The sequence below is a fragment of the Spermophilus citellus genome (genome assembly GCF_964194105.1).
Source record: "Spermophilus citellus genome assembly, chromosome: 9".
Taxonomy (NCBI): domain Eukaryota; kingdom Metazoa; phylum Chordata; class Mammalia; order Rodentia; family Sciuridae; genus Spermophilus; species Spermophilus citellus.
In genome coordinates, this window is record NC_138191.1 from 35952827 (window position 1) to 35978995 (window position 26169).

Genomic DNA, 26169 nt, shown 5'->3' on the forward strand with positions numbered 1-26169 from the left:
CTAGCACAAACCGTGTTGGATTTAGAGTTCCAAATACATCTATCAATATAGGAGAAAACAGAGTGAAACCTAAAAATTGAAACTGTTAGTAGAAACGAACGCTTCAACATAGAAGAATGAAATTTGGGGAACCAAGTTTGCTTATTGTACTGATCATTACCTGAAAGTATCATCCAGTTTGGGTGAAAAAATACTTGCTGAGATTTCTGGAGATTCGTAATTTTAGGAAGCTTGGCAACCCCTTTCCATGAAAGTGTTTCTCGCCAGTCACTGCTTAGGGCTACTTCAAGAGGAAACAACACATAGAGATAGAACGTGAAACTGCTTTATTTTGTCAAGTTTCAAGAAGCTAGCACAAACCGTGTTGGATTTAGAGTTCCAAATACATCTATCAATATAGGAGAAAACAGAGTGAAACCTAAAAATTCAAACTGTTACTGGAAATGAACGCTTCACCATTGAAGAACGAAATTTGGGGAACCAAGTTGGATTAGTGTACTGATCATTACCTGAAAGTATCATCCAGTTTGGGTGAAAAAATATTTGCTGAGATTTCTGGAGATTCGAAATTTTAGGAAGCTTGGCAACCCCTTTCCATGAAAGTGTTTCTCGACAGTCACTGCTTAGGGCTACATCAAGAGGAAACAAGACATAGAGCTAGAACGTGAAACTGCTTTATTTTGTCAAGTTTCAAGAAGTTAGCACAAACCGTGTTGGATTTAGAGTTCCAAATACATCTATCAATATAGGAGAAAACAGAGTGAAACCTAAAAATTCATACTGTTAGTAGAAACGAACGCTTCAACATAGAAGAATGAAATTTGGAGAACCAAGTTGGCTTAGTGTACTGATCATTACCTGTAAGTATCATCCAGTTTTGGTGAAAAAATACTTGCTGAGATTTCTGGAGATTCGTAATTTTAGGAAGCTTGGCAACCCCTTTCCATGAAAGTGTTTCTCGCCAGTCACTGCTTAGGGCTACATCAAGAGGAAAAAAAACATAGAGAAAGAACGTGAAACTGCTTTATTTTGTCAAGTTTCAAGAAGCTAGCACAAACCGTGTTGGATTTAGAGTTCCAAATACATTTATCAATATAGGAGAAAACAGAGTGAAACCTAAAAATTTAAACTGTTACTGGAAATGAACGCTTCACCATAGAAGAACGAAATTTGGGGAACCAAGTCGGCTTAGTGTACTGACCATTACCTGAAAGTATCATCCAGTTTGGGTGAAAAAATATTTGCTGTGATTTCTGGAGATTCGTAATTTTTGGAAGCTTGGGAACCCCTTTCCATGAAAGTGTTTCTCGCCAGTCACTGATTAGGGCTACATCAAGAGGAAACAAGACATAGAGATAGGACGTGAAACTGCTTTATTTTGTCAAGTTTCAAGAAGCTAGCACAAACCGTGTTGGATTTAGAGTTCCAAATACATCTATCAATATAGGAGAAAACAGAGTGAAACCTAAAAATTGAAACTGTTACTGGAAATGAACGCTTCAACATAGAAGAACGAAATTTGGGGAACCAAGTCGGCTTAGTGTACTGATCATTACCTGAAAGTATCATCCAGTTTGGGTGAAAAAATATTTGCTGAGATTTCTGGAGATTCGTAATTTTTGGAAGCTTGGGAACCCCTTTCCATGAAAGTGTTTCTCGCCAGTCAGTGCTTAGGGATACATCAAGAGGAAACAAAACATAGAGATAGAACCTGAAACTACTTTATTGTGTCAAGTTTCAAGAAGCTAGCACAAACCGTGTTGGATTTAGAGTTCCAAATACATCTATCAATATAGGAGAAAACAGAGTGAAACCTAAAAATTGAAACTGTTAGTAGAAACGAACGCTTCAACATAGAAGAATGAAATTTGGGGAACCAAGTTTGCTTATTGTACTGATCATTACCTGAAATTATCATCAAGTTTGGGTGAAAAAATACTTGCTGAGATTTCTGGAGATTCGTAATTTTAGGAAGCTTGGCAACCCCTTTCCATGAAAGTGTTTCTCGCCAGTCACTGCTTAGGGCTACTTCAAGAGGAAACAACACATAGAGAAAGAACGTGAAACTGCTTTATTTTGTCAAGTTTCAAGAAGCTAGCACAAACCGTGTTGGATTTAGAGTTCCAAATACATCTATCAATATAGGAGAAAACAGAGTGAAACCTAAAAATTCAAACTGTTAGTAGAAACGAACGCTTCAACATAGAAGAATGAAATTTGGAGAACCAAGTTGGCTTAGTGTACTGATCATTACCTGTAAGTATCATCCAGTTTTGGTGAAAAAATACTTGCTGAGATTTCTGGAGATTCGTAATTTTAGGAAGCTTGGCAACCCCTTTCCATGAAAGTGTTTCTCGCCAGTCACTGCATAGGGCTACTTCAAGAGGAAAGAACAAATAGATATAGAACGTGAAACTGCTTTATTTTGTCAAGTTTCAAGAAGCTAGCACAAACTGTGTTGAATTTACAGTTCCAAATCCATCTATCAATATAGGAGAAAACAGAGTGAAACCTAAAAATTCAAACTGTTACTGGAAATGAACGCTTCAACATAGAAGAACGAAATTTGGGGAACCAAGTCGGCTTAGTGTACTGATCATTACCTGAAAGTATCATCCAGTTTGGGTGCAGAAATATTTGCTGTGATTTCTGGAGATGCGTAGTTTTTGGAAGCTTGGCAACCCCTTTCTATGAAAGTGTTTCTCGCCAGTCACTGCTTAGGGCAACTTCAAGAGGAAACAAAACATAGAGATAGAACGTGAAACTGCTTTATTTTGTCAAGTTTCAAGAAGCTAGCACAAACCGTGTTGGATTTAGAGTTCCAAATACATCTATCAATATAGGAGAAAACAGAGTGAAACCTAAAAATTCAAACTGTTACTGGAAATGTACGCTTCAACATAGAAGAACGAAATTTGGGGAACCAAGTCGGCTTAGTGTACTGATCATTACCTGAAAGTATCATCCAGTTTGGGTGAAAAAATATTTGCTGTGATTTCTGGAGATTCGTAATTTTTGGAAGCTTGGGAACCCCTTTCCATGAAAGTGTTTCCCGCCAGTCACTGATTAGGGCTACATCAAGAGGAAACAAGACATAGAGATAGAACGTGAAACTGCTTTATTTTGTCAAGTTTCAAGAAGCTAGCACAAACCGTGTTGGATTTAGAGTTCCAAATACATCTATCAATATAGGAGAAAACAGAGTGAAACATAAAATTGAAACTGTTAGTAGAAACGAACGCTTCAACATAGAAGAATGAAATTTGGGGAACCAAGTTGGCTTATTGTACTGATCATTACCTGAAAGTATCATCCAGTTTGGGTGAAAAAATATTTGCTGAGATTTCTGGAGATTCGTAATTTTTGGAACTTGGCAACCCCTTTCCATGAAAGTGTTTCTCGCCAGTCACTTCTTAGGGCTACATCAAGATGAAAAAAAACATGGAGATAGAATCTGAAACTACTTTATTGTGTCAAGTTTCAAGAAGCTAGCACAAACCGTGTTGGATTTAGAGTTCCAAATACATCTATCAATATAGGAGAAAACAGAGTGAAACCTAAAAATTCAAACTGTTACTGGAAATGAACGCTTTAACATAGAAGAATGAAATTTGGGGAACCAAGTCGGCTTAGTGTTCTGATCATTTTCTGAAAGTATCATCCAGTTTGGGTGAAAAAATATTTGCTGAGATTTCTGGAGATTCGTAATTTTTGGAAGCTTGGCAACCCCTTTCCATGAAAGTGTTTCTCGCCAGTCACTGCTTAGGGCTACATCAAGAGGAAACAAAACATAGAGATAGAACGTGAAACTGCTTTATTTTGTCAAGTATCAAGAAGCTAGCACAAACCGTGTTGGATTTAGAGTTCCAAATACATCTATCAATATAGGAGAAAACAGAGTGAAACCTAAAAATTGAAACTGTTAGTAGAAACGAACACTTCAACATAGAAGAATGAAATTTGGGGAACCAAGTTGGCTTATTGTACTGATCATTACCTGAAAGTATCATCCAGTTTGGGTGAAAAAATACTTGCTGAGATTTCTGGAGATTCGAAATTTTAGGAAGCTTGGCAACCCCTTTCCATGAAAGTGTTTCTCGCCAGTCACTGCTTAGGGCTACTTCAAGAGGAAACAACACATAGAGATAGAACGCGAAACTGCTTTATTTTGTCAAGTTTCAAGAAGCTAGCACAAACCGTGTTGGATTTAGAGTTCCAAATACATCTATCAATATAGGAGAAAACAGAGTGAAACCTAAAAATTCAAACTGTTAGTAGAAACGAACGCTTCAACATAGAAGAATGAAATTTGGAGAACCAAGTTGGCTTAGTGTACTGATCATTACCTGTAAGTATCATCCAGTTTTGGTGAAAAAATACTTGTTGAGATTTCTGGAGATTCGTAATTTTAGGAAGCTTGGCAACCCCTTTACATGAAAGTGTTTCTCGCCAGTCACTGCATAGGGCTACTTCAAGAGGAAAGAACACATAGATATAGAACGTGAAACTACTTTATTTTGTCAAGTTTCAAGAAGCTAGCACAAACCGTGTTGGATTTAGAGTTCCAAATACATCTATCTATATTGGAGAAAACAGAGTGAAACCTAAAAATTCAAACTGTTACTGGAAATGAACGCTTCAACATAGAAGAACGAAATTTGGGGAACCAAGTCGGCTTAGTGTACTGATCATTACCTGAAAGTATCATCCAGTTTGGGTGAAAAAATATTTGCTGAGATTTCTGGAGATTCGTAATTTTTGGAAGCTTGGGAACCCCTTTCCATGAAAGTGTTTCTCGCCAGTCACTGCTTAGGGATACATCAAGAGGAAACAAAACATAGAGACAGAACCTGAAACTACTTTATTGTGTCAAGTTTCAAGAAGCTAGCACAAACCGTGTTGGATTTAGAGTTCCAAATACATCTATCAATATAGGAGAAAACAGAGTGAAACCTAAAAATTCAAACTGTTACTGGAAATGAACGCTTTAACATAGAAGAACGAAATTTGGGGAACCAAGTCGGCTTAGTGTTCTGATCATTTCCTGAAAGTATCATCAAGTTTGGGTGAAAAAATATTTGCTGAGATTTCTGGTGATTCCTAATTTTTGGAAGCTTGGCAACCCCTTTCCATGAAAGTGTTTCTCGCCAGTCACTGCTTAGGGCTACATCAAGAGGAAACAAAACATAGAGATAGAACGTGAAACTGCTTTATTTTGTCAAGTATCAAGAAGCTAGCACAAACCGTGTTGGATTTAGAGTTCCAAATACATCTATCAATATAGGAGAAAACAGAGTGAAACCTAAAAATTGAAACTGTTAGTAGAAACGAACGCTTCAACATAGAAGAACGAAATTTGGGGAACCAAGTCGGCTTAGTGTACTGATCATTACCTGTAAGTATCATCCAGTTTGGGTGAAAAAATATTTGCTGAGATTTCTGGAGATTCGTAATTTTTGGAAGCTTGGCAACCCCTTTCCATGAAAGTGTTTCTCGACAGTCACTGCTTAGGGCTACATCAAGAGGAAACAAAACATAGAGATAGAACGTGAAACTGCTTTATTTTGTCAAGTTTCAGGAAGCTAGCACAAACCGTGTTGGATTTAGAGTTCCAAATACATCTATCAATATAGGAGAAAACAGAGTGAAACCTAAAAATTCAAACTGTTAGTAGAAACGAACGCTTCAACATAGAAGAATGAAATTTGGAGAACCAAGTTGGCTTAGTGTACTGATCATTACCTGTAAGTATCATCCAGTTTTGGTGAAAAAATACTTGTTGAGATTTTTGGAGATTCGTAATTTTAGGAAGCTTGGCAACCCCTTTCCATGAAAGTGTTTCTCGCCAGTCACTGCATAGGGCTACTTCAAGAGGAAAGAACACATAGATATAGAACGTGAAACTACTTTATTTTGTCAAGTTTCAAGAAGCTAGCACAAACCGTGTTGGATTTAGAGTTCCAAATACATCTATCTATATAGGAGAAAACAGAGTGAAATCTAAAAATTCAAACTGTTACTGGAAATGAACGCTTCAACATAGAAGAACGAAATTTGGGGAACCAAGTCGGCTTAGTGTACTGATCATTACCTGAAAGTATCATCCAGTTTGGGTGAAAAAATATTTGCTGAGATTTCTGGAGATTCGTAATTTTTGGAAGCTTGGGAACCCCTTTCCATGAAAGTGTTTCTCGCCAGTCACTGCTTAGGGATACATCAAGAGGAAACAAGACAGAGAGATAGAACGTGAAACTGCTTTATTTTGTCAAGTTTCAAGAAGCTAGCACAAACCGTGTTGCATTTAGATTTCCAAATACATCTATCAATATAGGAGAAAACAGAGTGAAACCTAAAAATTGAAACTGTTAGTAGAAACGAACGCTTCAACATAGAAGAATGAAATTTGGGGAACCAAGTTGGCTTATTGTACTGATCATTACCTGAAAGTATCATCCAGTTTGGGTGAAAAAATATTTGCTGAGATTTCTGGAGATTCGTATTTTTGGAAGCTTGGCAACCCCTTTCCATGAAAGTGTTTCTCGCCAGTCACTTCTTAGGGCTACATCAAGATGAAAAAAAACATGGAGATAGAATCTGAAACTACTTTATTGTGTCAAGTTTCAAGAAGCTAGCACAAACCGTGTTGGATTTAGAGTTCCAAATACATCTATCAATATAGGAGAATACAGAGTGAAACCTAAAAATTCAAACTGTTACTGGAAATGAACGCTTCACCATTGAAGAACGAAATTTGGGGAACCAAGTTGGATTAGTGTACTGATCATTACCTGAAAGTATCATCCAGTTTGGGTGAAAAAATATTTGCTGAGATTTCTGGAGATTCATAATTTTTGGAAGCCTGGCAACCCCTTTCCATGAAGGTGTTTCTCGACAGTCACTGCTTAGGGCTACATCAAGAGGAAACAAAACATAGAGATAGAATCTTAAACTCCTTTATTTTGTCAAGTTTCAGGAAGCTAGCACAAACCGTGTTGGATTTAGAGTTCCAAATACATCTATCAATATAGGAGAAACAGAGTGAAACCTAAAAATTCAAACTGTTACTGGAAATGAACGCTTCAACATAGAAGAACGAAATTTGGGGAACCAAGTGGGCTTAGTGTACTGATCATTACCTGAAAGTATCATCCAGTTTGGGTGAAAAAATATTTGCTGTGATTTCTGGAGATTCGTAGTTTTTGGAAGCTTGACAACCCCTTTCTATGAAAGTGTTTCTCGCCAGTCACTGCTTAGGGCTACATCAAGAGGAAACAACACATAGATATAGAACGTGAAACTGCTTTATTTTGTCAAGTTTCAAGAAGCTAGCACAAACCGTGTTGGATTTAGAGTTCCAAATACATCTATCAATATAGGAGAAAACAGAGTGAAACCTAAAAATTCAAACTGTTACTGGAAATGAACGCTTCAACATAGAAGAACGAAATTTGGGGAACCAAGTCGGCTTAGTGTTCTGATCATTTCCTGAAAGTATCATCAAGTTTGGGTGAAAAAATATTTGCTGAGATTTCTGGTGATTCCTAATTTTTGGAAGCTTGGCAACCCCTTTCCATGAAAGTGTTTCTCGCCAGTCACTGCTTAGGGCTACATCAAGAGGAAACAAAACATAGAGATAGAACGTGAAACTGCTTTATTTTGTCAAGTTTCAAGAAGCTAGCACAAACCGTGTTGGATTTAGAGTTCCAAATACATCTATCAATATAGGAGAAAACAGAGTGAAACCTAAAAATTGAAACTGTTAGTAGAAACGAACGCTTCAACATAGAAGAATGAAATTTGGGGAACCAAGTTGGCTTATTGTACTGATCATTACCTGAAAGTATCATCCAGTTTGGGTGAAAAAATACTTGCTGAGATTTCTGGAGATTCGAAATTTTAGGAAGCTTGGCAACCCCTTTCCATGAAAGTGTTTCTCGCCAGTCACTGCTTAGGGCTACATCAAGAGGAAACAAAACATAGAGATAGAATCTTAAACTCCTTTATTTTGTCAAGTTTCAGGAAGCTAGCACAAACCGTGTTGGATTTAGAGTTCCAAATACATCTATCAATATAGGAGAAAACAGAGTGAAACCTAAAAATTCAAACTGTTAGTAGAAACGAACGCTTCAACATAGAAGAATGAAATTTGGAGAACCAAGTTGGCTTAGTGTACTGATCATTACCTGTAAGTATCATCCAGTTTTGGTGAAAAAATACTTGCTGAGATATCTGGAGATTCGTAATTTTAGGAAGCTTGGCAACCCCTTTACATGAAAGTGTTTCTCGCCAGTCACTGCATAGGGCTACTTCAAGAGGAAAGAACACATAGAGACAGAACGTGAAACTACTTTATTTTGTCAAGTTTCAAGAAGCTAGCACAAACCGTGTTGGATTTAGAGTTCCAAATACATCTATCTATATAGGAGAAAACAGAGTGAAACCTAAAAATTCAAACTGTTACTGGAAATGAACGCTTCAACATAGAAGAACGAAATTTGGGGAAACAAGTGGGCTTAGTGTACTGATCATTACCTGAAAGTATCATCCAGTTTGGGTGAAAAAATATTTGCTGTGATTTCTGGAGATTCGTAGTTTTTGGAAGCTTGACAACCCCTTTCTATGAAAGTGTTTCTCGCCAGTCACTGCTTAGGGCTACATCAAGAGGAAACAACACATAGATATAGAACGTGAAACTGCTTTATTTTGTCAAGTTTCAAGAAGCTAGCACAAACCGTGTTGGATTTAGAGTTCCAAATACATCTATCAATATAGGAGAAAACAGAGTGAAACCTAAAAATTCAAACTGTTACTGGAAATGAACGCTTTAACATAGAAGAACGAAATTTGGGGAACCAAGTCGGCTTAGTGTTCTGATCATTTCCTGAAAGTATCATCAAGTTTGGGTGAAAAAATATTTGCTGAGCTTTCTGGTGATTCCTAATTTTTGGAAGCTTGGCAACCCCTTTCCATGAAAGTGTTTCTCGACAGTCACTGCTTAGGGCTACATCAAGATGAAAAAAAACATGGAGATAGAATCTGAAACTACTTTATTGTGTCAAGTATCAAGAAGCTAGCACAAACCGTGTTGGATTTAGAGTTCCAAATACATCTATCAATATAGGAGAAAACAGAGTGAAACCTAAAAATTGAAACTGTTAGTAGAAACGAACGCTTCAACATAGAAGAATGAAATTTGGGGAACCAAGTTGGCTTATTGTACTGATCATTACCTGAAAGTATCATCCAGTTTGGGTGAAAAAATATTTGCTGAGATTTCTGGAGATTCGTAATTTTTGGAAGCTTGGCAACCCCTTTCCATGAAAGTGTTTCTCGCCAGTCACTGCTTAGGGCTACATCAAGAGGAAAAAAAACATAGAGGACGAACGTGAAACTTCTTTATTTTGTCAAGTTTCAAGAAGCTAGCACAAACCGTGTTGGATTTAGAGTTCCAAATACATTTATCAATATACGAGAAAACAGAGTGAAACCTAAAAATTTAAACTGTTACTGGAAATGAGCGCTTCACCATAGAAGAACGAAATTTGGGGAACCAAGTGGGCTTATTGTACTGATCATTACCTGAAAGTATCATCCAGTTTGGGTGAAAAAATATTTGCTGAGATTACTGGAGATTCGTAATTTTTGGAAGCTTGGGAACCCCTTTCCATGAAAATGTTTCTCGCCAGTCACTGCGTAGGGATACATCAAGAGGAAACAAGACATAGAGATAGAACGTGAAACTGCTTTACTTTGTCAAGTTTCAAGAAGCTAGCACAAACCGTGTTGGATTTAGAGTTCCAAATACATCTATCAATATAGGAGAAAACAGAGTGAAACCTAAAAATTGAAACTGTTAGTAGAAACGAACGCTTCAACATAGAAGAACGAAATTTGGGGAACCAAGTCGGCTTAGTGTACTGATCATTACCTGTAAGTATCATCCAGTTTGGGTGAAAAAATATTTGCTGAGATTTCTGGAGATTCGTAATTTTTGGAAGCTTGGCAACCCCTTTCCATGAAAGTGTTTCTCGACAGTCACTGCTTAGGGCTACATCAAGAGGAAACAAAACATAGAGATAGAACGTGAAACTGCTTTATTTTGTCAAGTTTCAAGAAGCTAGCACAAACCGTGTTGGATTTAGAGTTCCAAATACATCTATCAATATAGGAGAAAACAGAGTGAAACCTAAAAATTCAAACTGTTAGTAGAAACGAACGCTTCAACATAGAAGAATGAAATTTGGAGAACCAAGTTGGCTTAGTGTACTGATCATTACCTGTAAGTATCATCCAGTTTTGGTGAAAAAATACTTGTTGAGATTTCTGGAGATTCGTAATTTTAGGAAGCTTGGCAACCCCTTTCCATGAAAGTGTTTCTCGCCAGTCACTGCATAGGGCTACTTCAAGGAGAAAGAACACATAGATATAGAACGTGAAACTACTTTATTTTGTCAAGTTTCAAGAAGCTAGCACAAACCGTGTTGGATTTAGAGTTCCAAATACATCTATCTATATAGGAGAAAACAGAGTGAAACCTAAAAATTCAAACTGTTACTGGAAATGAACGCTTCAACATAGAAGAACGAAATTTGGGGAACCAAGTGGGCTTAGTGTACTGATCATTACCTGAAAGTATCATCCAGTTTGGGTGAAAAAATATTTGCTGTGATTTCTGGAGATTCGTAGTTTTTGGAAGCTTGACAACCCCTTTCTATGAAAGTGTTTCTCGCCAGTCACTGCTTAGGGCTACATCAAGAGGAAACAACACATAGATATAGAACGTGAAACTGCTTTATTTTGTCATGTTTCAAGAAGCTAGCACAAACCGTGTTGGATTTAGAGTTCCAAATACATCTATCAATATAGGAGAAAACAGAGTGAAACCTAAAAATTCAAACTGTTACTGGAAATGAACGCTTTAACATAGAAGAACGAAATTTGGGGAACCAAGTCGGCTTAGTGTTCTGATCATTTCCTGAAAGTATCATCAAGTTTGGGTGAAAAAATATTTGCTGAGATTTCTGGTGATTCCTAATTTTTGGAAGCTTGGCAACCCCTTTCCATGAAAGTGTTTCTCGACAGTCACTGCTTAGGGCTACATCAAGATGAAAAAAAACATGGAGATAGAATCTGAAACTACTTTATTGTGTCAAGTATCAAGAAGCTAGCACAAACCGTGTTGGATTTAGAGTTCCAAATACATCTATCAATATAGGAGAAAACAGAGTGAAACCTAAAAATTGAAACTGTTAGTAGAAACGAACGCTTCAACATAGAAGAACGAAATTTGGGGAACCAAGTCGGCTTAGTGTACTGATCATTACCTGTAAGTATCATCCAGTTTGGGTGAAAAAATATTTGCTGAGATTTCTAGAGATTCGTAATTTTTGGAAGCTTGGCAACCCCTTTCCATGAAAGTGTTTCTCGACAGTCACTGCTTAGGGCTACATCAAGAGGAAACAAAACATAGAGATAGAACGTGAAACTGCTTTATTTTGTCAAGTTTCAAGAAGCTAGCACAAACCGTGTTGGATTTAGAGTTCCAAATACATCTATCAATATAGGAGAAAACAGAGTGAAACCTAAAAATTCAAACTGTTAGTAGAAACGAACGCTTCAACATAGAAGAATGAAATTTGGAGAACCAAGTTGGCTTAGTGTACTGATCATTACCTGTAAGTATCATCCAGTTTTGGTGAAAAAATACTTGTTGAGATTTCTGGAGATTCGTAATTTTAGGAAGCTTGGCAACCCCTTTCCATGAAAGTGTTTCTCGCCAGTCACTGCATAGGGCTACTTCAAGAGGAAAGAACACATAGATATAGAACATGAAACTACTTTATTTTGTCAAGTTTCAAGAAGCTAGCACAAACCGTGTTGGATTTAGAGTTCCAAATACATCTATCTATATAGGAGAAAACAGAGTGAAACCTAAAAATTAAAACTGTTACTGGAAATGAACGCTTCAACATAGAAGAACGAAATTTGGGGAACCAAGTCGGCTTAGTGTACTGATCATTACCTGAAAGTATCATCCAGTTTGGGTGAAAAAATATTTGCTGAGATTTCTGGAGATTCGTAATTTTTGGAAGCTTGGGAACCCCTTTCCATTAAAGTGTTTCTCGCCAGTCACTGCTTAGGGATACATCAAGAGGAAACAAAATATAGAGATAGAACCTGAAACTACTTTATTGTGTCAAGTTTCAAGAAGCTAGCACAAACCGTGTTGGATTTAGAGTTCCAAATACATCTATCAATATAGGAGAAAACAGAGTGAAACCTAAAAATTGAAACTGTTAGTAGAAACGAACGCTTCAACATAGAAGAATGAAATTTGGGGAACCAAGTTGGCTTATTGTACTGATCATTACCTGAAAGTATCATCCAGTTTGGGTGAAAAAATATTTGCTGAGATTTCTGAAGATTCGTAATTTTTGGAAGCTTGGCAACCCCTTTCCATGAAAGTGTTTCTCGCCAGTCACTTCTTAGGGCTACATCAAGATGAAAAAAAACATGGAGATAGAATCTGAAACTACTTTATTGTGTCAAGTTTCAAGAAGCTAGCACAAACCGTGTTGGATTTAGAGTTCCAAATACATCTATCAATATAGGAAAATACAGAGTGAAACCTAAAAATTCAAACTGTTACTGGAAATGAACGCTTCACCATTGAAGAACGAAATTTGGGGAACCAAGTTGGATTAGTGTACTGATCATTACCTGAAAGTATCATCCAGTTTGGGTGAAAAAATATTTGCTGAGATTTCTGGAGATTCATAATTTTTGGAAGCCTGGCAACCCCTTTCCATGAAGGTGTTTCTCGACAGTCACTGCTTAGGGCTACATCAAGAGGAAACAAAACATAGAGATAGAATCTGAAACTCCTTTATTTTGTCAAGTTTCAGGAAGCTAGCACAAACCGTGTTGGATTTAGAGTTCCAAATACATCTATCAATATAGGAGAAAACAGAGTGAAACCTAAAAATTCAAACTGTTAGTAGAAACGAACGCTTCAACATAGAAGAATGAAATTTGGAGAACCAAGTTGGCTTAGTGTACTGATCATTACCTGTAAGTATCATCCAGTTTTGGTGAAAAAATACTTGCTGAGATATCTGGAGATTCGTAATTTTAGGAAGCTTGGCAACCCCTTTCCATGAAAGTGTTTCTCGCAAGTCACTGCATAGGGCTACTTCAAGAGGAAAGAACACATAGAGACAGAACGTGAAACTACTTTATTTTGTCAAGTTTCAAGAAGCTAGCACAAACCGTGTTGGATTTAGAGTTCCAAATACATCTATCTATATAGGAGAAAACAGAGTGAAACCTAAAAATTCAAACTGTTACTGGAAATGAACGCTTCAACATAGAAGAACGAAATTTGGGGAACCAAGTGGGCTTAGTGTACTGATCATTACCTGAAAGTATCATCCAGTTTGGGTGAAAAAATATTTGCTGTGATTTCTGGAGATTCGTAGTTTTTGGAAGCTTGACAACCCCTTTCTATGAAAGTGTTTCTCGCCAGTCACTGCTTAGGGCTACATCAAGAGGAAACAACACATAGATATAGAACGTGAAACTGCTTTATTTTGTCAAGTTTCAAGAAGCTAGCACAAACCGTGTTGGATTTAGAGTTCCAAATACATCTATCAATATAGGAGAAAACAGAGTGAAACCTAAAAATTCAAACTGTTACTGGAAATGAACGCTTTAACATAGAAGAACGAAATTTGGGGAACCAAGTCGGCTTAGTGTTCTGATCATTTCCTGAAAGTATCATCAAGTTTGGGTGAAAAAATATTTGCTGAGATTTCTGGTGATTCCTAATTTTTGGAAGCTTGGCAACCCCTTTCCATGAAAGTGTTTCTCGACAGTCACTGCTTAGGGCTACATCAAGAGGAAAAAAAACATGGAGATAGAATCTGAAACTACTTTATTGTGTCAAGTATCAAGAAGCTAGCACAAACCGTGTTGGATTTAGAGTTCCAAATACATCTATCAATATAGGAGAAAACAGAGTGAAACCTAAAAATTGAAACTGTTAGTAGAAACGAACGCTTCAACATAGAAGAACGAAATTTGGGGAACCAAGTCGGCTTAGTGTACTGATCATTACCTGTAAGTATCATCCAGTTTGGGTGAAAAAATATTTGCTGAGATTTCTGGAGATTCGTAATTTTTGGAAGCTTGGGAACCCCTTTCCATGAAAGTGTTTCTCGCCAGTCACTGCTTAGGGCTACATCAAGAGGAAACAAAACATAGAGATAGAACGTGAAACTGCTTTATTTTGTCAAGTTTCAAGAAGCTAGCACTAACCGTGTTGGATTTAGAGTTCCAAATACATCTATCAATATAGGAGAAAACAGAGTGAAACCTAAAAATTCAAACTGTTAGTAGAAACGAACGCTTCAACATAGAAGAATGAAATTTGGAGAACCAAGTTGGCTTAGTGTACTGATCATTACCTGTAAGTATCATCCAGTTTTGGTGAAAAAATACTTGTTGAGATTTCTGGAGATTCGTAATTTTAGGAAGCTTGGCAACCCCTTTCCATGAAAGTGTTTCTCGCCAGTCACTGCATAGGGCTACTTCAAGAGGAAAGAACACATAGAGATAGAACGTGAAACTACTTTATTTTGTCAAGTTTCAAGAAGCTAGCACAAACCGTGTTGGATTTAGAGTTCCAAATACATCTATCTATATAGTAGAAAACAGAGTGAAACCTAAAAATTCAAACTGTTACTGGAAATGAACGCTTCAACATAGAAGAACGAAATTTGGGGAACCAAGTCGGCTTAGTGTACTGATCATTACCTGAAAGTATCATCCAGTTTGGGTGAAAAAATATTTGCTGTGATTTCTGGAGATTCGTAGTTTTTGGAAGCTTGGCAACCCCTTTCCATGAAAGTGTTTCTCGCCAGTCACTGCTTAGGGCTACATCAAGAGGAAACAAAACATAGAGATAGAACGTGAAACTGCTTTATTTTGTCAAGTTTCAAGAAGCTAGCACAAACCGTGTTGGATTTAGAGTTCCAAATACATCTATCAATATAGGAGAAAACAGAGTGAAACCTAAAAATTGAAACTGTTAGTAGAAACGAACGCTTCAACATAGAAGAATGAAATTTGGGGAACCAAGTTGGCTTATTGTACTGATCATTACCTGAAAGTATCATCCAGTTTGGGTGAAAAAATACTTGCTGAGATTTCTGGAGATTCGAAATTTTAGGAAGCTTGGCAACCCCTTTCCATGAAAGTGTTTCTCGCCAGTCACTGCTTAGGGCTACATCAAGATGAAAAAAAACATAGAGATAGAATCTGAAACTACTTTATTGTGTCAAGTTTCAAGAAGCTAGCACAAACCGTGTTGGATTTAGAGTTCCAAATACATCTATCAATATAGGAGAAAACAGAGTGAAACCTAAAAATTCAAACTGTTAGTAGAAACGAACGCTTCAACATAGAAGAATGAAATTTGGAGAACCAAGTTGGCTTAGTGTACTGATCATTACCTGTAAGTATCATCCAGTTTTGGTGAAAAAATACTTGTTGAGATTTCTGGAGATTCGTAATTTTAGGAAGCTTGGCAACCCCTTTCCATGAAAGTGTTTCTCGCCAGTCACTGCATAGGGCTACTTCAAGAGGAAAGAACACATAGATATAGAACGTGAAACTACTTTATTTTGTCAAGTTTCAAGAAGCTAGCACAAACCGTGTTGGATTTAGAGTTCCAAATACATCTATCTATATAGGAGAAAACAGAGTGAAACCTAAAAATTCAAACTGTTACTGGAAATGAACGCTTCAACATAGAAGAACGAAATTTGGGGAACCAAGTCGGCTTAGTGTACTGATCATTACCTGAAAGTATCATCCAGTTTGGGTGAAAAAATATTTGCTGAGATTTCTGGAGATTCGTAATTTTTGGAAGCTTGGGAACCCCTTTCCATGAAAGTGTTTCTCGCCAGTCACTGCTTAGGGATACATCAAGAGGAAACAAAACATAGAGATAGAACCGGAAACTACTTTATTGTGTCAAGTTTCAAGACGCTAGCACAAACCGTGTTGGATTTAGAGTTCCAAATACATCTATCAATATAGGAGAAAACAGAGTGAAACCTAAAAATTGAAACTGTTAGTAGAAACGAACGCTTCAACATAGAAGAATGAAATTTGGGGAACCAAGTTGGCTTATTGTACTGATCATTACCTGAAAGTATCATCCAGTTTGGGTGAAAAAATATTTGCTGAGATTTCTGGAGATTCGTAATTTTTGGAAGCTTGGCAACCCCTTTCCATGAAAGTGTTTCTCGCCAGTCACTGCTTAGGGCTACATCAAGAGGAAAAAAAACATAGAGGACGAACGTGAAACTTCTTTATTTTGTCAAGTTTCAAGAAGCTAGCACAAACCGTGTTGGATTTAGAGTTCCAAATACATTTATCAATATAGGAGAAAACAGAGTGAAACCTAAAAATTTAAACTGTTACTGGAAATGAACGCTTCACCATAGAAGAACGAAATTTGGGGAACCAAGTCGGCTTAGTGTACTGACCATTACCTGAAAGTATCATCCAGTTTGGGTGAAAAAATATTTGCTGAGATTACTGGAGATTCGTAATTTTTGGAAGCTTGGGAACCCCTTTCCATGAAAATGTTTCTCGCCAGTCACTGCGTAGGGATACATCAAGAGGAAACAAGACATAGAGATAGAACGTGAAACTGCTTTATTTTGTCAAGTTTCAAGAAGCTAGCACAAACCGTGTTGGATTTAGATTTCCAAATACATCTATCAATATAGGAGAAAACAGAGTGAAACCTAAAAATTCAAACTGTTACTGGAAATGAACGCTTCAACATAGAAGAACGAAATTTGGGGAACCAAGTCGGCTTAGTGTACTGATCATTACCTGAAAATATCATCCAGTTTGGGTGAAAAAATATTTGCTGAGATTTCTGGAGATTCGTAATTTTTGGAAGCTCGGGAACCCCTTTCCATGAAAGTGTTTCTCGCCAGTCACTGCTTAGGGATACATCAAGAGGAAACAAAACATAGAGATAGAACCTGAAACTACTTTATTGTGTCAAGTTTCAAGAAGCTAGCACAAACCGTGTTGGATTTAGAGTTCCAAATACATCTATCTATATCGGAGAAAACAGAGTGAAACCTAAAAATTGAAACAGTTAGTAGAAACGAACGCTTCAACATAGAAGAATGAAATTTGGGGAACCAAGTTGGCTTATTGTACTGATCATTACCTGAAAGTATCATCCAGTTTGGGTGAAAAAATATTTGCTGAGATTTCTGGAGATTCGTAATTTTTGGAAGCTTGGCAACCCCTTTCCATGAAAGTGTTTCTCGCCAGTCACTTCTTAGGGCTACATCAAGATGAAAAAAAACATGGAGATAGAATCTGAAACTACTTTATTGTGTCAAGTTTCAAGAAGCTAGCACAAACCGTGTTGGATTTAGAGTTCCAAATACATCTATCAATATAGGAGAAAACAGAGTGAAACCTAAAAATTCAAACTGTTACTGGAAATGAACGCTTTAACATAGAAGAACGAAATTTGGGGAACCAAGTCGGCTTAGTGTTCTGATCATTTCCTGAAAGTATCATCAAGTTTGGGTGAAAAAATATTTGCTGAGATATCTGGTGATTCCTAATTTTTGGAAGATTGGCAACCCCTTTCCATGAAAGTGTTTCTCGACAGTCACTGCTTAGGGCTACATCAAGAGGAAACAAAACATAGAGATAGAACGTGAAACTGCTTTATTTTGTCAAGTTTCAAGAAGCTAGCACAAACCGTGTTGGATTTAGAGTTCCAAATACATCTATCAATATAGGAGAAAACAGAGTGAAACCTAAAAATTCAAACTGTTACTGGAAATGAACGCTTCAACATAGAAGAACGAAACTTGGGGAACCAAGTCGGCTTAGTGTACTGATGATTACCTGAAAGTATCATCCAGTTTGGGTGAAAAAATATTTGCTGAGATTTCTGGAGATTCGTAATTTTTGGAAGCTTGGGAACCCCTTTCCATGAAAGTGTTTCTCGCCAGTCACTGCTTAGGGCTACATCAAGAGGAAACAAAACATAGAGATAGAATCTGAAACTCCTTTATTGTGTCAAGTTTCAAGAAGCTAGCACAAACCGTGTTGGATTTAGAGTTCCAAATACATCTATCAATATAGGAGAAAACAGAGTGAAACCTAAAAATTCAAACTGTTAGTAGAAACGAACGCTTCAACATAGAAGAATGAAATTTGGAGAACCAAGTTGGCTTAGTGTACTGATCATTACCTGTAAGTATCATCCAGTTTTGGTGAAAAAATACTTGTTGAGATTTCTGGAGATTCGTAATTTTAGGAAGCTTGGGAACCCCTTTCCATGAAAGTGTTTCTCGCCAGTCACTGCATAGGGCTACTTCAAGAGGAAAGAACACATAGATATAAAACGTGAAACTACTTTATTTTGTCAAGTTTCAAGAAGCTAGCACAAACCGTGTTGGATTTAGAGTTCCAAATACATCTATCTATATAGGAGAAAACAGAGTGAAACCTAAAAATTCAAACTGTTACTGGAAATGAACGCTTCACCATTGAGGAACGAAATTTGGGGAACCAAGTCGGCTTAGTGTACTGATCATTACCTGAAAGTATCATCCAGTTTGGGTGAAAAAATATTTGCTGAGATTTCTGGAGATTCGTAATTTTTGGAAGCTTGGCAACCCCTTTCCATGAAAGTGTTTCTCGACAGTCACTGCTTAGGGCTACATCAAGAGGAAACAAAATATAGAGATAGAACGTGAAACTGCTTTATTTTGTCAAGTTTCAAGAAGCTAGCACAAACCGTGTTGGATTTAGAGTTCCAAATACATCTATCAATATAGGAGAAAACAGAGTGAAACCTAAAAATTGAAACTGTTAGTAGAAACGAACGCTTCAACATAGAAGAATGAAATTTGGAGAACCAAGTTGGCTTAGTGTACTGATCATTACCTGTAGGTATCATCCAGTTTTGGTGAAAAAATACTTGTTGAGATTTCTGGAGATTCGTAATTTTAGGAAGCTTGGCAACCCCTTTCCATGAAAGTGTTTCTCGCCAGTCACTGCATAGGGCTACTTCAAGAGGAAAGAACACATAGATATAGAACGTGAAACTACTTTATTTTGTCAAGTTTCAAGAAGCTAGCACAAACCGTGTTGGATTTAGAGTTCCAAATACATTTATCAATATAGGAGAAAACAGAGTGAAACCTAAAAATTTAAACTGTTACTGGAAATGAACGCTTCACCATAGAAGAACGAAATTTGGGGAACCAAGTCGGCTTAGTGTACTGACCATTACCTGAAAGTATCATCCAGTTTGGGTGAAAAAATATTTGCTGAGATTACTGGAGATTCGTAATTTTTGGAAGCTTGGGAACCCCTTTCCATGAAAATGTTTCTCGCCAGTCACTGCGTAGGGATACATCAAGAGGAAACAAGACATAGAGATAGAACGTGAAACTGCTTTATTTTGTCAAGTTTCAAGAAGCTAGCACAAACCGTGTTGGATTTAGATTTCCAAATACATCTATCAATATAGGAGAAAACAGAGTGAAACCTAAAAATTCAAACTGTTACTGGAAATGAACGCTTCAACATAGAAGAACGAAATTTGGGGAACCAAGTCGGCTTAGTGTACTGATCATTACCTGAAAGTATCATCCAGTTTGGGTGAAAAAATATTTGCTGAGATTTCTGGAGATTCGTAATTTTTGGAACCTTGGGAACCCCTTTCCATGAAAGTGTTTCTCGCCAGTCACTGCTTAGGGATACATCAAGAGGAAACAAAACATAGAGATAGAACCTGAAACTACTTTATTGTGTCAAGTTTCAAGAAGCTAGCACAAACCGTGTTGGATTTAGAGTTCCAAATACATCTATCTATATCGGAGAAAACAGAGTGAAACCTAAAAATTGAAACAGTTAGTAGAAACGAACGCTTCAACATAGAAGAATGAAATTTGGGGAACCAAGTTGGCTTATTGTACTGATCATTACCTGAAAGTATCATCCAGTTTGGGTGAAAAAATATTTGCTGAGATTTCTGGAGATTCGTAATTTTTGGAAGCTTGGCAACCCCTTTCCATGAAAGTGTTTCTCGCCAGTCACTTCTTAGGGCTACATCAAGATGAAAAAAAAACATGGAGATAGAATCTGAAACTACTTTATTGTGTCAAGTTTCAAGAAGCTAGCACAAACCGTGTTGGATTTAGAGTTCCAAATACATCTATCAATATAGGAGAAAACAGAGTGAAACCTAAAAATTCAAACTGTTACTGGAAATGAACGCTTTAACATAGAAGAACGAAATTTGGGGAACCAAGTCGGCTTAGTGTTCTGATCATTTCCTGAAAGTATCATCAAGTTTGGGTGAAAAAATATTTGCTGAGATTTCTGGTGATTCCTAATTTTTGGAAGATTGGCAACCCCTTTCCATGAAAGTGTTTCTCGACAGTCACTGCTTAGGGCTACATCAAGAGGAAACAAAACATAGAGATAGAACGTGAAACTGCTTTATTTTGTCAAGTTTCAAGAAGCTAGCACAAACCGTGTTGGATTTAGAGTTCCAAATACATCTATCAATATAGGAGAAAACAGAGTGAAACCTAAAAATTCAAACTGTTACTGGAAATGAACGCTTCAACATAGAAGAACGAAACTTGGGGAACCAAGTCGGCTTAGTGTACTGATCATTACCTGAAAGTATCATCCAGTTTGGGTGAAAAAATATTTGCTGAGATTTCTGGAGATTCGTAATTTTTGGAAGCTTGGGAACCCCTTTCCATGAAAGTGTTTCTCGCCAGTCACTGCTTAGGGCTACATCAAGAGGAAACAAAACATAGAGATAGAATCTGAAACTCCTTTATTGTGTCAAGTTTCAAGAAGCTAGCACAAACCGTGTTGGATTTAGAGTTCCAAATACATCTATCAATATAGGAGAAAACAGAGTGAAACCTAAAAATTCAAACTGTTAGTAGAAACGAACGCTTCAACATAGAAGAATGAAATTTGGAGATCCAAGTTGGCTTAGTGTACTGATCATTACCTGTAAGTATCATCCAGTTTTGGTGAAAAAATACTTGTTGAGATTTCTGGAGATTCGTAATTTTAGGAAGCTTGGCAACCCCTTTCCATGAAAGTGTTTCTCGCCAGTCACTGCATAGGGCTACTTCAAGAGGAAAGAACACATAGATATAGAACGTGAAACTACTTTATTTTGTCAAGTTTCAAGAAGCTAGCACAAACCGTGTTGGATTTAGAGTTCCAAATACATCTATCTATATAGGAGAAAACAGAGTGAAACCTAAAAATTCAAACTGTTACTGGAAATGAACGCTTCATCATAGAAGAACGAAATTTGGGGAACCAAGTCGGCTTAGTGTACTGAACATTACCTGAAAGTATCATCCAGTTTGGGTGAAAAAATATTTGCTGAGATTTCTGGAGATTCGTAATTTTTGGAAGCTTGGGAACCCTTTTCCATGAAAGCGTTTCTCGCCAGTCACTGCTTAGGGATACATCAAGAGGAAACAAAACATAGAGATAGAACCTGAAACTACTTTATTGTGTCAAGTTTCAAGAAGCTAGCACAAACCGTGTTGGATTTAGAGTTCCAAATACATCTATCAATATAGGAGAAAACAGAGTGAAACCTAAAAATTGAAACTGTTAGTAGAAACGAACGCTTCAACATAGAAGAATGAAATTTGGGGAACCAAGTTGGCTTATTGTACTGATAATTACCTGAAAGTATCATCCAGTTTGGGTGAAAAAATATTTGCTGAGATTTCTGGAGATTCGTAATTTTTGGAAGCTTGGCAACCCCTTTCCATGAAAGTGTTTCTCGCCAGTCACTTCTTAGGGCTACATCAAGATGAAAAAAAACATGGAGATAGAATCTGAAACTACTTTATTTTGTCAAGTTTCAAGAAGCTAGCACAAACCGTGTTGGATTTAGAGTTCCAAATACATCTATCAATATAGGAGAATACAGAGTGAAACCTAAAAATTCAAACTGTTACTGGAAATGAACGCTTCACCATTGAAGAACGAAATTTGGGGAACCAAGTTGGATTAGTGTACTGATCATTACCTGAAAGTATCATCCAGTTTGGGTGAAAAAATATTTGCTGAGATTTCTGGAGATTCATAATTTTTGGAAGCCTGGCAACCCCTTTCCATGAAGGTGTTTCTCGACAGTCACTGCTTAGGGCTACATCAAGAGGAAACAAAACACAGAGATAGAATCTGAAACTCCTTTATTTTGTCAAGTTTCAGGAAGCTAGCACAAACCGTGTTGGATTTAGAGTTCCAAATACATCTATCAATATAGGAGAAAACAGAGTGAAACCTAAAAATTCAAACTGTTAGTAGAAACGAACGCTTCAACATAGAAGAATGAAATTTGGAGAACCAAGTTGGCTTAGTTTACTGATCATTACCTGTAAGTATCATCCAGTTTTGGTGAAAAAATACTTGCTGAGATATCTGGAGATTCGTAATTTTAGGAAGCTTGGCAACCCCTTTCCATGAAAGTGTTTCTCGCCAGTCACTGCATAGGGCTACTTCAAGAGGAAAGAACACATAGAGACAGAACGTGAAACTACTTTATTTTGTCAAGTTTCAAGAAACTAGCACAAACCGTGTTGGATTTAGAGTTCCAAATACATCTATCTATATAGGAGAAAACAGAGTGAAACCTAAAAATTCAAACTGTTACTGGAAATGAACGCTTCAACATAGAAGAACGAAATTTGGGGAACCAAGTGGGCTTATTGTACTGATCATTACCTGAAAGTATCATCCAGTTTGGGTGAAAAAATACTTGCTGAGATTTCTGGAGATTCGTAATTTTTGGAAGCTTGGCAACCCCTTTCCATGAAAGTGTTTCTCGCCAGTCACTGCTTAGGGCTACATCAAGAGGAAACAAAACATAGAGATAGAATCTGAAACTCCTTTATTGTGTCAAGTTTCAAGAAGCTAGCACAAACCGTGTTGGATTTAGAGTTCCAAATACATCTATCAATATAGGAGAAAACAGAGTGAAACCTAAAAATTCAAACTGTTAGTAGAAACGAACGCTTCAACATAGAAGAATGAAATTTGGAGAACCAAGTTGGCTTAGTGTACTGATCATTACCTGTAAGTATCATCCAGTTTTGGTGAAAAAATACTTGTTGAGATTTCTGGAGATTCGTAATTTTAGGAAGCTTGGGAACCCCTTTCCATGAAAGTGTTTCTCGCCAGTCACTGCATAGGGCTACTTCAAGAGGAAAGAACACATAGATATAAAACGTGAAACTACTTTACTTTGTCAAGTTTCAAGAAGCTAGCACAAACCGTGTTGGATTTAGAGTTCCAAATACATCTATCTATATAGGAGAAAACAGAGTGAAACCTAAAAATTCAAACTGTTACTGGAAATGAACGCTTCACCATTGAGGAACGAAATTTGGGGAACCAAGTCGGCTTAGTGTACTAATCATTACCTGAAAGTATCATCCAGTTTGGGTGAAAAAATATTTGCTGAGATTTCTGGAGATTCGTAATTTTTGGAAGCTTGGCAACCCCTTTCCATGAAAGTGTTTCTCGACAGTCACTGCTTAGGGCTACATCAAGAGGAAACAAAATATAGAGATAGAACGTGAAACTGCTTTATTTTGTCAAGTTTCAAGAAGCTAGCACAAACCGTGTTGGATTTAGAGTTCCAAATACATCTATCAATATAGGAGAAAACAGAGTGAAACCTAAAAATTGAAACTGTTAGTAGAAACGAACGCTTCAACATAGAAGAATGAAATTTGGAGAACCAAGTTGGCTTAGTGTACTGATCATTACCTGTAAGTATCATCCAGTTTTGGTGAAAAAATACTTGTTGAGATTTCTGGAGATTCGTAATTTTAGGAAGCTTGGCAACCCCTTTCCATGAAAGTGTTTCTCGCCAGTCACTGCATAGGGCTACTTCAAGAGGAAAGAACACATAGATATAGAACGTGAAACTACTTTATTTTGTCAAGTTTCAAGAAGCTAGCACAAACCGTGTTGGATTTAGAGTTCCAAATACATCTATCTATATAGGAGAAAACAGAGTGAAACCTAAAAATTCAAACTGTTACTGGAAATGAACGCTTCAACATAGAAGAACGAAATTTGGGGAACCAAGTCGGCTTAGTGTACTGATCATTACCTGAAAGTATCATCCAGTTTGGGTGAAAAAATATTTGCTGAGATTTCTGGAGATTCGTAATTTTTGGAAGCTTGGGAACCCCTTTCAATGAAAGTGTTTCTCGCCAGTCACTGCTTAGGGATACATCAAGAGGAAACAAAACATAGAGATAGAACCTGAAACTACTTTATTGTGTCAAGTTTCAAGAAGCTAGCACAAACCGTGTTGGATTTAGAGTTCCAAATACATCTATCAATATAGGAGAAAACAGAGTGAAACCTAAAAATTGAAACTGTTAGTAGAAACGAACGCTTCAACATAGAAGAATGAAATTTGGGGAACCAAGTTGGCTTATTGTACTGATCATTACCTGAAAGTATCATCCAGTTTGGGTGAAAAAATATTTGCTGAGATTTCTGGAGATTCGTAATTTTTGGAAGCTTGGCAACCCCTTTCCATGAAATTGTTTCTCGCCAGTCACTGCTTAGGGCTACATCAAGAGGAAAAAAAACATAGAGGACGAACCTGAAACTGCTTTATTTTGTCAAGTTTCAAGAAGCTAGCACAAACCGTGTTGGATTTAGAGTTCCAAATACATTTATCAATATAGGAGAAAACAGAGTGAAACCTAAAAATTTAAACTGTTACTGGAAATGAACGCTTCACCATAGAAGAACGAAATTTGGGGAACCAAGTCGGCTTAGTGTACTGACCATTACCTGAAAGTATCATCCAGTTTGGGTGAAAAAATATTTGCTGAGATTACTGGAGATTCGTAATTTTTGGAAGCTTGGGAACCCCTTTCCATGAAAATGTTTCTCGCCAGTCACTGCGTAGGGATACATCAAGAGGAAACAAGACATAGAGATAGAACGTGAAACTGCTTTATTTTGTCAAGTTTCAAGAAGCTAGCACAAACCGTGTTGGATTTAGATTTCCAAATACATCTATCAATATAGGAGAAAACAGAGTGAAACCTAAAAATTCAAACTGTTACTGGAAATGAACGCTTCAACATAGAAGAACGAAATTTGGGGAACCAAGTCGGCTTAGTGAACTGATCATTACCTGAAAGTATCATCCAGTTTGGGTGAAAAAATATTTGCTGAGATTTCTGGAGATTCGTAATTTTTGGAACCTTGGGAACCCCTTTCCATGAAAGTGTTTCTCGCCAGTCACTGCTTAGGGATACATCAAGAGGAAACAAAACATAGAGATAGAACCTGAAACTACTTTATTGTGTCAAGTTTCAAGAAGCTAGCACAAACCGTGTTGGATTTAGAGTTCCAAATACATCTATCTATATCGGAGAAAACAGAGTGAAACCTAAAAATTGAAACAGTTAGTAGAAACGAACGCTTCAACATAGAAGAATGAAATTTGGGGAACCAAGTTGGCTTATTGTACTGATCATTACCTGAAAGTATCATCCAGTTTGGGTGAAAAAATATTTGCTGAGATTTCTGGAGATTCGTAATTTTTGGAAGCTTGGCAACCCCTTTCCATGAAAGTGTTTCTCGCCAGTCACTTCTTAGGGCTACATCAAGATGAAAAAAAAACATGGAGATAGAATCTGAAACTACTTTATTGTGTCAAGTTTCAAGAAGCTAGCACAAACCGTGTTGGATTTAGAGTTCCAAATACATCTATCAATATAGGAGAAAACAGAGTGAAACCTAAAAATTCAAACTGTTACTGGAAATGAACGCTTTAACATAGAAGAACGAAATTTGGGGAACCAAGTCGGCTTAGTGTTCTGATCATTTCCTGAAAGTATCATCAAGTTTGGGTGAAAAAATATTTGCTGAGATTTCTGGTGATTCCTAATTTTTGGAAGATTGGCAACCCCTTTCCATGAAAGTGTTTCTCGACAGTCACTGCTTAGGGCTACATCAAGAGGAAACAAAACATAGAGATAGAACGTGAAACTGCTTTATTTTGTCAAGTTTCAA